Source organism: Rhineura floridana, chromosome 4, assembly GCF_030035675.1.
Source record: "Rhineura floridana isolate rRhiFlo1 chromosome 4, rRhiFlo1.hap2, whole genome shotgun sequence".
Lineage (NCBI taxonomy): Eukaryota > Metazoa > Chordata > Lepidosauria > Squamata > Rhineuridae > Rhineura > Rhineura floridana.
Window position 1 is genome coordinate 205,510,282 of NC_084483.1, and position 13,119 is coordinate 205,523,400.

At 43.2% G+C, this 13,119-nt stretch overlaps 1 protein-coding gene across 2 annotated transcripts in view; it reads right to left on the reverse strand.

Annotated features, from left to right (window-relative positions):
- The window catches only part of MSRA (methionine sulfoxide reductase A), a 296,741-nt gene that overhangs the window by 126,877 nt on the left and 156,745 nt on the right, over positions 1-13,119 (reverse strand). The window lies entirely within an intron of this gene.

Sequence of the window (13,119 nt, forward strand, 5' to 3'; positions counted from 1 at the left end):
TGATGTAGTTATAACCTACAGTGTACGTCATCTTATGACATCAATGATGCCCACACGCAAATTCATGTGGGCCTTCATAGCCAGATAAAATGGCAGTGAGGGCAAATGAGGGCAGCAACAAGCAAAGAAGAGAGGAAACAGTGCTGAGAGGAAGCAGTACCAACGAGTATTGAAACAGCACAAGTATTTGGCAAGGCAAGTAGTTATTTAGCCATTTGTTCGCCTACGTCAAATATGACAGTTTTACCATGAATATCAAAATTAGAGAGCATGTAACACAGCCTAACAACAAAAGAGTAGCAAACTCATTCAGGCTTCAGCAGATGAAGAGATCGGCGAAAGGTCCATTATATCCACTCTGAGAGACCAGTTCTATCAGACTTCTCTCTCCTTAAACTTTCACCTGAAGTGGCAATTTTCTTACATGCAGAAAGAATTGAGAAGGGAAACGGATGTAGGGGGGGAAATGGCACTGGCTCAGATTTTAGTACCGTAGATCAACAGAGCTGTGCTAATATGATACATTTCTGAGAATTATAGGAACTGTAGTATTATGTCATGCACACACTTGCATGTCCTCATATGTCATGCATAAACACACATGTCCTGATATGTCAGTTCTAATTCTGGGTTGCTGGTCAATTTCATATGAACATTTTATATCTGGTAATGGTACTTCTCAATTAAAACTATGTACAGTGCAAGGGGAAAAGGCATGATTAATTACAAAATTATTGCTGTAATGGAACTACTGCATAATCTACCCAATGAATTTGGTTAATCTCAATAACTTTCAAATTATTAATATCTATTTTATGGTTACGTTCAAGCCCAGGATATGGTCTACTCTCATGTTGCCAAGAACAATGATAGTCAACAGTCTATGACTGAAATTTCAAATAACTTCAGTGTGGAAGACCTTAGTCGATGTATATCCTGCCTTTCAGAAAAATTCTCACAAACCAGTGAACAATAATACACTGTTAAACTAACATATAATAACAATATATAGAACATTTCAATAAAACACAGAAAATCAATACAAAATACTCATAGGTAAAATACCAGAAACCAGCAGCTAACAACATTATGCCTACACAAAATGAACATTCTCAGTGGTAACTGACTATTGGGTGTACTCCAAAGAGCAGTCTCTCACTCTTGATCTGTGGTAGTTTAGTATTGCATTACCCTGGGAAAACACAGCAGTAGTTTCAAGGATACCATAGGAAACAAGAGTAAAGAGATATCATTCCTTGATAGAAACCAGAGGGGAAGCAGGTATGGGGAACCTGGGGCTCTCCAGATTTTGCTGAATTACAACTCTCATCAGCCCCAGCAAGCATGGCTAATGGCCAGGGATTATGGGTGTTGTAGTTCAGCAGCATCTGGAGAGCTACAGGTTCCCCACACCTGGAATATAGGATCCTCTTCAAAGGCAGCATCCTTTAGATTTCCTTAATTAACAAACAACAAAAAAGGCAGAGAGAAGCAGCAGCAGTTTAATCTGCAACAAAGTGCCCTTGAGGGCAGTACAAGGATAGAAAACACTATTGGGGTCAATGGTGAAGTAGTAAGAACTGCTGTTTAAATGTGTACAGTAATACCTCAGTTAAGGAATCCTCTAGGAATGAAGCTCCTTGTAAGAAAGGCTTTTTTAAAGGTGAAACTGACCAGCTTTGCTTTGCTATGGATAAACTTTGAAGCATATACCTTTGCTTTAAGGTGAAACTGACCAGCCTATGTCTTTGCTTTAAGGTGAAACTGACTAGCCTATGTCTTTGCTTTAAGGTGAAACTGACTAGCCTGTGTCTTTGCTTTAAGGTGAAACTGACTAGCCTGTGTCTTTGCTTTGCTATCAATAAACTGATAAGCTTGTGCCTATGCTTTGCTAGGGTGAAACTTACAAGCATGTGTGTTTGCTTTGCATTAAAGAGATATCTTGCTTTCTCCCAGGACTGGGGACAGAATGACCCAATATGATTCAGGGGAGGGGAGGAGGGGGCCGGGTAGGCACCCTTTAAAGCCCCTGTTGATGCTGCCCCCACCATCTATGAGCAGGTGTAGAAACCTATCTCTACTTTTTCCATGTTATTCCTATCTCTGGTACCAAAGTTTCTGTTAAAGAAGTAATATCCAGGAATGCATCTACTTTGTTAACTGAGGTATTACTATACTCACATCTGTTGGCACAAGGTAGGCACAGGCTGAACCGCTCAGTTTTGCCCACACAGCCCCAGACCACGAAGGGTATCACAGAGCACGTTGTTTGAAAAGGAAGGCCCCAAAAATACCCCCTACATCAAGATGAATGAGAGAACCCTTGTTAAGGAACGATGGTGTAGAATATTCACAAAATCATATTTGGTATCAAATTCTGGGATAATCCGCAAGTTTGTCTCATCGTCAAACAGGTTCCCACTCTTTGCATGTGTTCGTGGCTGTTAACGACATTGTATTTTTTTAAAAAAAATCTGTGGCAGGAATTATGTTATTTATATAATCATTCTTGTAATCTGCTGCTGCTGTATACATTATATAAATATACAGTAGCATAACAAATAACGGAGAAAAATAAGTAATTTTTCAGAAAAAATAATGAAAAAGAAAGGGAAAACCAGGAATTTTGATAAGTAGCGGAACACAATTTATAGCGAATAGGAACTGGCAGCCCATTTGACAGATCGAAAAAGGGAATGGAACTGAATCAGACAGTGAACCCTATCCCTATTACGTAACAACCCACAGGAGTTTTGTTACATGTTGTCTAAAGGTGCACAATTAATAATGAAAGAGACAACTTCCAGGATCACTCACTGGTAGACTCTAAACTATATGATGGGAAGTGATCCTGAAAAATCTCTATAAACTATGCTGTCGTGCAAAAGTGATCATATCTTCAAGGCCAGCCTTGGTGGAAGCCATGGCAATAACTAGCCTTCCTGGAATAAGAATAGGAATAAAATTGCAGATATTGTTACACCCCAATTTCTGGACCTTAGATTTTTAGGGCAGACTTGGCCTGGCTGGATCAAACCATGGCATCCACCGACACTGTATTGGAACACAAGAAGCCATCAGGCCACATGATTTGCCCGGCTGGCCCAGTACTGATGACTCTGACAGCAGCTCTGCAGTGTCTTAGGCAAAGATCTTTCACATCACCTGAATGGCTTAACTAGAACTGGCCCCCTCTTAACTAGCCTCAACCAGAAGTCGGGCATTTAGTGTCGCAGGCCCCATGCTCTGGAACACTCTTCCAGCAGAAATTCAGCAGGCATCCTCGCTTTTGACGGTCAGGCATCTCTTGAAGACTTCTTTATGTCACCAGGCCTAAGCAATTGTTTAAAATATTCTTGAGTAGCCGGTCTTTTTAATTATATTGTTTTGTATTGCTTTTAAATGTTTTTATCTCAATGTACGTCACCCTGATGTTTTGCAAGACAGCAGTATATAAATACTTTTATACGTGAATAAAAATAAATCAACAGAAATGCCACAGGTAGAACCTGTGGCCTTCTGTGTGTGAAGCAGATTCTCTACCACTGAGCCTAGACAATCTCTCCCGCAAAACAAGTTTCTATACACAAATATATACACACATGTTAAGCACCATAATGCCCTGCGCTCCATTATGGTCCACATTAAGCTTGAGGAATTTGCTATACAATTCGCTATACAAGCCGATGTTCGTGTCTTTGTGATATATGGATGTAAATCTGTATAATTACTATTGCACTGAAGTCAGTGAAATTGCTCTGCATAACAGAGATGAAGGGCTACTGAAGACCTATATGGGCTATTAGAATTACGTAACAAAAATAAATCTTTGGAGCCTTGGGGGGTGGGGAGCTCAGTGGAAACATCTGTTCAGTGCACAACAGGAATAATGGGGTGGGAAGCATAGGAAGGACATGGAGATATATTAAAACCATTGGAGAATAATGGGAGAAAAGGCACAGTAGTTTTAAGTGGTGCCTTCTAATCTCAAATCTCCACATGCAGCACTCATTCCTGTCCTTTTATTGCTAGATGGAATTGGGGGGGGGAGATACATAAGAAAGAACCATAATAGGAATGGCTGGGGGGCAAAGAGCTTTCTGTTAAGAGAGAGAGAAGAAATTAGGGTTAAATGTAGGATGCAGGAGTAAAAAAATGCACAGCATACTTTGATTTGTGAGGCAATGCAGAGATTTCTGTACACTATGTGTGTGGATGTTTGTGTGTTAAGTCAGATGTAGGAAAGCTGTGGATCTCCTGATTTTGTTGGACTACATCTCCCATCAGTCTCCATCCATAAGAACATAAGAAGAGCCTGCTGGATCAGGCCAGTGGCCCATTCTTTACTAATAAAGTACTTCCTCCCTCCCTGAGAGCAACACCCCAACATGCTGAATATGAGGGGATGAAGGAGTCACAGTGCCTTGCTTTATAGCTTCTTGGACTGGCCTCTCATCGTTGCGTGGCCTCTGAATCCAGAGATGCCACCATCACCTCCTGAGGTGCGCTGAAGGCTACGAAGGAAGAGCCATGCTCCACATGCCACCGAGCAGCCTGGACTCTGACGTGTCACTTTCTTGCTCTGCCTGCCCACGGCTGCCCATCATGTCACGCCTAGGCTGAGAAGGCACCAGCCTGGCACAACGCAACTTTCTACCTTCCCACCGCCACAGGGTAAACAGAGGGTTAAGCTTACAGATCCAAGTCTCCTTGTTTGCATGGGAATAAGATAAACGAACTATAGGAAGGGTCTTTCCCCCTGCATCCTTTCAGGGAAGGGACGTAGCTCAGTGGTAGAACATCTCCCGTGCATGCAGAAAGCCCCAGGTTCAGTCCCCAATGGCATCTCCAGGTAGAGCTGGGAGAGATTCCCTGCCTGAAACCATGGACAGCCCACTGCCAGTCAGTGTAGACAATACTGAGCTAGATGGGCAATTGGTTTGACTCAGTATAAGGCAGCGTCCTCTGTTCCTATCCAAGCTACACTATGAAGGATAGGTCCACCCCTTTTCGTTCACTGGGAGGAAAGAGCAGGGGAAGTAGCTTCTCTGAAGTAAAGCTTTAAGCTCATGTTGCTCCCAAGTGTGCAGTCACAGTCTTGCTGGCCTGGTGGTAGGTCCCAATCCATGTATGCCCACAGGCCCAATGTGTGAGGATCCCAGACAGCTATGAATGGCCTGCCAGTGGAAAGGGGGCTCCAAACTGGTCATTGCTATTTTTTTCATCTGCCACCATTGTCCTGCCTTGAGGAGGAGGAAGAGGAAGAGGAGGAGAAGACGAAGATGAAGAAGAAGAGACGACGACAACAAGGCTCAATGTGACACTGGGGCAGGAAAAGCATCCTTACACACTTGTCACATTCAGGCTGTCCAACGCAGCCCAGGCAGTAGAAAATAATTTTGGCAATGGGCAAAAGGGAAGGTACACAAGCCAGCATGTGTGTAAGATGTTGCGGCGGTGGCAAGCAGTGGCCGCCCTTCATATATGTGCTCCGAGTACCCCTAAATCCCAGACCTCTTACATGGAGCCTTTGAAATCCAGAGATGGGCTTGCTTCATTTCATACTTTCTCAACAAAGCAAAGGAACCTTCAACTCAGAAGTGATTTTTTTTTTTTAAAAGAAGTCCACTTAACATCAAGAAAGATTTCCACCCTTTACCCTCCACCTTCTCAGGAACAAATAGTACATTTCAGCTGGCCACAAAGAGATGAGGAGGGAGATCCTCAGAAGACGTCAGAGCCACAGAGATCCCACTTCTCTTGGCAGCTGAAACCGTAATTACATCTCCACTCCACTCTGACTCATTCGAGAAGCCAAATAAACTGTGATCCTTTTGAGCTTGAGAAATGAAAAAGAAATGTTACTTTATGCCTGCGGGACCATGACGTACATTTCTGTGGCAATTTTCTATGGACTGGAAGACTATGTCTGCTAGAAATATTCGCTTCCTCTGGGGCCTCCTCAGAACCTCCCCATAAACAACAGAACCCCTTCTGAAGCCAATGATGTTTCTACTAAATAATCTTGATCACCGTAGCACTCCCATGTATCTCACATAGACAAGCACATGGAGGAAATCTTCCAGCATTCAACAATGCCCATTCACAATCCATTACAATTTCATTCCCAGCAGCACAGCTACTAAGCAAGTGAGAATACAGGTGTCTGCTCTGGCTTCCCATTGATCACATCAAGATGGTGGTTTTGACTTGGGTGCCTGCAATAGCTGGGAAAAGTTACCTTTTTGAACTACAACTCCCATCAGCCCAATCCAGTGGCCATGCTGGCTGGGGCTGATGGGAGCTGTAGTTCAAAAAAGTCACTTTTCCAAGCTCTGAATGTAACTAATAGACTTCCTTCTCTCTGATTGAGACTGGCCTCTGAACAATATCTTCTATCTTCCTCTGGAGTGGCACCCTCCCCACTCTCAAAAGCTCCTTTCCCTACCAGGGAGTTCACATTTATTTATTTTATTTTATTTATTCTCATTATTTTTACCCCGCCCTTTTTCCAAAACTGGAACTCACGGCGGCTTCCAGATAAAAGAACACATATAATTCAAAACATACAAAAGTCTAGATTAAAATCAAATTAAGCTATTTACAGTATTAAAACCATTCACATATACAGTTAAAATAATTCAAACTCAGTTTAAAATAATAGTTAGGCAATAGCAATGCAGCACCCTTCAAGACCTGTCCTTAACAGCTTTCACTTCCAAAGGTTTATTGAAATAAAAAAGTCTTTGCTTGCCGATGGAAGGGCTGCAAGGAGGGGGCCATTCTTGCTTCCCTAGGAAGGGAGTTCCAAAGCCTCGGGGCAGCCACCAAAAAGGCCCTATCTCGCGTCCCCACTAGTCATGCTTGTGAGGACGTAGGTATTGAGAGAAGGGCCTCTCCTGAGGATCTCAGGGCCAGGGCAGGCTCATACAGGGAGATACGGTCTGATAAATAGCCTGGACCTAAGCCGTATAGGGCTTTATAGGTCAACACCAGCACTTTGAATTGTGTCCGGAAACAGACTGGCAACCAGTGGAGCTTTTTTAACAGGGGGGTAGTACGGTCCCTGTAAATAGTAGATTTAGTAGATGTATAAAGTCCCAGCTCCTCATCCTGGAATCTCCAGTTAAAGGATCTCGAGTAGCAGAGCTTGGGGGGGGGTACCATACGAGATCTCAGAGGCACTGTCAAAGTAAACAGGACTGGACTAGATGGACCAGCAGTCTGGCTCAGTGTAAAGCATCTCCTTATGCCCAGCATAGCGTGGGGCTGCAATGCTTAACAGGGAGCTGAGTGCTGTCTGTAATGAAGTGCAAACATTTCGTGAATGCCAAATGCGGCCATTAATGTAAAATTCAGTGAATGCAGGTTTCAGGATGGATTGCTAGGGCCAGACCCTTTACAGTTATTCTAAGCCCCAGTTTGGCACGGTGAGTTTGTCTGAGAAAGTCCTGCATGATTCTATTAAGCCAGTGTTGTCTACTCTGACTGGCAGCATATTTTTTATTTATAATTTGATTTATATCCCACCCTTCCTCCCAGCAGGAGCCCATATGGTTTACCACTAAAGTACGGCCTCTTCCCGTTCCAGGTCAAATCTTCATTCAGGTATAAAGCTCACCTGGCGGTCATGAGCAATGTGAGAAGTCTCTCTCAATGGAAACTACTGCCCAGAATTGTTGCAAAGCGAAAGATATATTTTTTTTAAAAAAATCCTCTGACTTAAAAGAATGACAGATCATACTCTTGGTTTCATTCATTTCAGAGCTAAGCATATGAGAACATCCACCAGATTGCCAATCACAGGGTGGCAAAAGACGCACTTTGTCTGTTGAAGTGCCTTTTAGCTGATGGAGACATAATACATCTTCCACCTCTCTCTATATAAGGCAGATACAAAATCAGCAGGTATCTGGTAATTAATCTGGACAAAACTCAAATGTATATCTTTTCCTGGGATGGTGGTTCTGGTAGGGAACAGCTCTGCTTCTCAGCATGACCATAAAGAGAGAGAAAAAGGAGTGTTGAGGTCATTCATGTTTCAACAGTTTTACGTCATTACTTAATAAAGAAAAGGGCACTGATGAATGTGAAAACTTCATGATTCCTAAATGTATTTGGAGATTTTGTTCTTAATCCATTTTCATTTCACTCTGAGGGGGCCATCCTATCTCATGTTAAAAAGAGGAAGTTCTCCTCCGTTAGTGCAGCAGCTCCACAGTCTGAGCTGGCAAAACTTCAGGCACCTTCTGCGCTGAAGTTTGACATTTGAGACAGACACACAGAAACTTGCTGGATCAGTCTTAGTACAGAACACCTCAGTGCCAAACAGCTTCCTGCTTATGCTCACCATGTTCAGCTCAACCACATGATGTCAGCTTTTCAACAATGATCCTAAAAAGGAAGCTTGCAACTACGACCAGCACTCTGCACTTGTTGTTGTTATGTGCCTTCAAGTCGATTACAACTTATGGAGACCCTACGAATCAGCGACCTCCAACAGTAGCACCTGCTGTAAACCACCCTCTTCAGATCTTGTCAGTTCAGGGCTGTAGCTTCCTTTATGGAATCAATCCATCTCTTGTTTGGCCATCCTCTTTATCTACTCCCTTCTGTTTTTCCAAGCATTATTGTCTTTTCTAGTGAATCATGTCTTCTCATGATGCGTCCAAAGTATGATAACCTCAGTTTAGCTTCTAGTGATAGTTCTGGTTTAATTTGTTCTAACACCCAATTATTTGTCTTTTTTGTGGTCCATGGTATGCGCAAAGCTCTCCTCCAGCACCACATTTCAAATGAGTTGATTTTTCTCTTATCCGCCTTTTTCACTGTCCAGCTTTCACATCCATACATAGAGATTGGGAGTACCATGGTCTGAGTGATCCTGACTTTAGTGTTCAGTGATACAGCTTTGCATTTGAGGACCTTTTCTAGTTCTCTCATAGCTGCCCTCCCCAGTCCTAGCCTTCTTCTGATTTCTTGACTATTATCTCCATTTTGGTTAAGGACTGTGCTGAGGTATTGATAATCCTTGACAAGTTCAGTGTCCTCATTGTCAACTTTAAAGTTACAGAAATCTTATGTTGTCATTACTTTTGACGTTCAGCTGTAGTCTTGCTTTGTATGCTGCTCTAAAATCTATTATTCTTGTTTCCATATAACAATGTCTTTGTGCGATCAAGCTGTACAGCAAGCCTCTGTGGGTCACAATGTGTCTCAAGGCCACTAGATACTGACAAAGCGTAGATGTGGGTTGCAAGCTAGAGAAAGCCAAGCATGCTAAAGTTCCACTGATTTCAGCAGGGTTTAAGAATACAGAAAGTCCTCTGGCTGGTGACCATTTGCCCACTTCCAGTCATCTGCTGCAGACTTGATGAGCTCAGATATACAGGTTTCTTACTCCAGGAAAGGTGTACTCAGGAGATGTGATGAGTGCTTGTGCTTGACATACAGCAAGAGACAGGTTTAGACCCTGACAATCTCTAATCAAAAGGTCTCGGGTAGCAGGAGCTGGGAAAGACCCTGAGAACCTGCTGACCCAAGGCTATGTATACATTACAGGCTTGAAATGCAGTGAGGCTGTTTTTTCTTGCTGTGTTTCAGCCCTCCAACTCCACCTCCCGCACTTGCTGTATTCCGGAAGCTCCACTTCCCTTCACCACTTCTATTAACCTAGCTGTACTACAGCAGTCTCTCTAGGAATTGCTGTCTCTGCACATTGAAGCCACCTGTAAAACAGCTTTTGATCACTGCACCGGTTTATCTGATTTGATACACTGCAAGATTAGCGCAAATGCAAAAAATAGCATCGCTGAGAAGTCTCACACTTCCATTAAATCTATCTGCACCCAGCCGTTACAGGAACTTCTCTAGGACTTCTGGTCTCTCAGTGTTGCCATCTGTACCTTCACTTCGTGCTTAACAACCTCCCCTGCCACAGCTGACATCAGAGATTTAGGACCACCCCCAGTAAAGTGTTCCCACTGTGCACACCTTGGAGCCGCAACGCTTGATTGATCAAATCGTTTTCAAATCGGAGTGAAGCTGGCTTGGAAGGAAAATGCATCCAAATGCAAAATCCAAGGTTTTGGAGAAGAAAGGGGTGGAGCATGGCTAGCGCCTTGTGCACCCAGATTCACAAAACGGGGTGGGGACAAACTGGTGCCAGCACAACTGCAAATGGCAATACAAAGCTAGATGCACTAATGGTCTCACCTGGCATAAGGCAGCTTCTCACGTTCACATGCTCGCTTTAGTGGAGGAGACGATTGTGCATGTACATCCGTTCGTTTCAGAAAACCTATCCCCTTTGTTTAATGAACATTTACAGGTCTCTAAATCAAGGAGATCAATACCTTGGCACAGTCCTTAACCAAAATGGAGACAATAGTCAAGAAATCAGAAGAAGGCTAGGAGTGGGGAGGGCAGCTGTGAGAGAATTAGAAAAGGTCCTCAAATGCAAAGATGTATCACTGAACACCAAAGTCAGGATCATTCAGACCATGGTATTCCCGATCTCTATGTATGGATGTGAAAGTTGGACAGTGGAAAAGGCGGATAAGAGAAGAATTAACTCATTTGAAATGTGGTGTTGGAGGAGAGCTTTGCGCATACCATGGACTGCGAAAAAGACAAATAATTGGGTGTTAGAACAAATTAAACCAGAACTATCACTACTAGAAGCTCATTTGAAATGTGGTGTTGGAGGAGAGCTTTGCGCATACCATGGACTGCGAAAAAGACAAGTAATTGGGTGTTAGAACAAATTAAACCAGAACTATCACTAGAAGCTAAAATGATGAAACTGAGGTTATCATACTTTGGACACACAATGAGAAGACATGATTCACTAGAAAAGACAATAATGCTGGGAAAAACAGGAGGGGGTGAAAAAGAGGAAGGCCAAACAAGAGATGGATTGATTCCATAAAGGAAGCCAGAGACCTGAACTTACAAGATCTGAGCAGGGTGGTTCATGACAGATGCTCTTGGAGGTTGCTGATTCATAGGGTCGCCATAAGTCATAGTCGGTTTGGAGGCACATAACAACAACAACAACAACAACAAAAAGATCAAGGAGGGTATGTGGCTGGCCCACTTGTGGCTTAGCTGCCACCCCTAAACAGGAAGGGCAGGATGGCCCATGGGGCTGGCTGCAAGCCTGCCCTCTTGCCTCTTCCCAAATGTGCTATTGTTTGCTCTCCAGCTTATTAGACCGGAGGCAAAATGACCCCAAAGCAAGGGCATGTAAATTCCCTGCTAGGCCTGCATATGCCAGTCTGGCTAAGTGAATGCACAGTCTAGAGCAGCCACATCTAAGCCAGGATGAACCAAGATGGATGACACTTTTGTGCCGTGTGTGTCATTTTTGGTTGGAAAACTGCCTGGATGCCTGCAAAGCATTTCCACCGCTGCCAGGCAGAAACTGTGACTCCTGATAAGGAGCTGGTACATAGCTGTGTGAAGACAAAACAAAAGGCACAGCTTAAAAGCATAACATATTTCTACAAGCCATAAAAATGGGTCAAAGGTGCCCGCAGAAAATCACTAAGAAACAAGGGTCCATTTACTCATTCTGTCCTGCTCCCAGACAGATTGTGATAATGCATAGTCTACGAGTGGACTATGTATTATGGGGGTCCACCCATACACACTGAAATTAATGTAAATTTATGGGATAATTCCCACCTGCTGATCCAGTTTGCTTGTTAATATAAAAGGTGTATTCAAATTTTGGGGTAGTTAGATTTTTCTATTGCAAAGTGCAACAGAGAGACAGAGACAGCCTAACTCATACTTTATACTTCAGTTGCTAAAATAAATATAAATATACGCTATTACACTAGTAGCCAATCATTTTAACAAGTGAAGTATGAGATAGGCTCTCTCTCTCTCTCGCACTTTACAATAGAAAAATCTAACTACTCCAACATTTGAATGCACCTTTATTTATATACAATGTTTTGTATGCTGCCCAATGACAAAGTTCTCTGGGCGTCTTGCCATAACAAGAAAACAAGAAAATACAACACAGCAATGAAGAACACTAAGAAATAAATTAAACAGATTTTATATTTTAAAAAATTTAAGGAAGCTGCCCTACATCTCCAGACCTGGCTTCAACAAACCAGCAAGGCTTACAACAACCTTCCCCAAATGCATCCATGCCAGATGTTTTGGACTGCAATTTCCTATTGCTCGCCGCCACTACAGCTGGCTTAGAAAGAGTTAGATTCTCCTCCCCCAACACAGAATCACTGCACCAAAGTTTTTAAAGGCCTGGGAAAATAGAATAGTAGAGTCGGAAGGGGCATATATGGTCGTTGAGTCCAACCCTCTGCTCAATGCAGGAATCCAAATCAAAGCACTCCCGACAGGTGCCTGTGCAGCTGCCTCTTGAATGCCTCCAGTGTCGGAGAGCCCACTACCTCTCTAGAGAATTGGTTCCATTGTCGTATGGCTCTAACAGTTAGGAAGTTTTTCCTGATGTCCAGTCGAAATCTGGAGCCCATTATTCCGTGTCCTGCACTCTGGGACGATCGAGAAGAGATCCCGGCCCTCCTCTATGTGACAACCTTTCATGTACTTGAAGAGTGGTATCCTATCTCCCCTCAGTCTTCTCTTCTCAAGGCTAAACATGCCCAGGTCTTTCAGTCTCTCCTCATAGGCTTTGTTTCCAATCCCTTGATTATCCTTGAAAAAGATGTAACACCTCTGCTAAAACACCTACACTGGATGCACTTGGGTCCAGGGTACCTTAAGGACTGCCTGAGCCCTTATATCTCAGTCCGATCATTGAGATCATCCAGAGGAGAGCTGCTAGTTATCCCCCATGTTATAGAGGCCTGACTGGCCTCAACCAGAAGTCGGGCATTTAGTGTCGCAGGCCCCATGCTGTGGAACACTTTTCCAGCAGAGATTCAGCAGGCATCCCCGCTTTTGACTTTCAAGCATCTCTTGAAGACCTTTTCATGCTGACAGGCCTATGCAGCTCTTTACAATTTCTCCTGAGTAGCCAGTCATTTTAATGTTTGTTTTGCATTGCTTTTAAATTTTTTTACATGTTGCTGTACACTACCCTGATGTTTTGTGAGAGGGCAGCATCTAAATATTCCTATA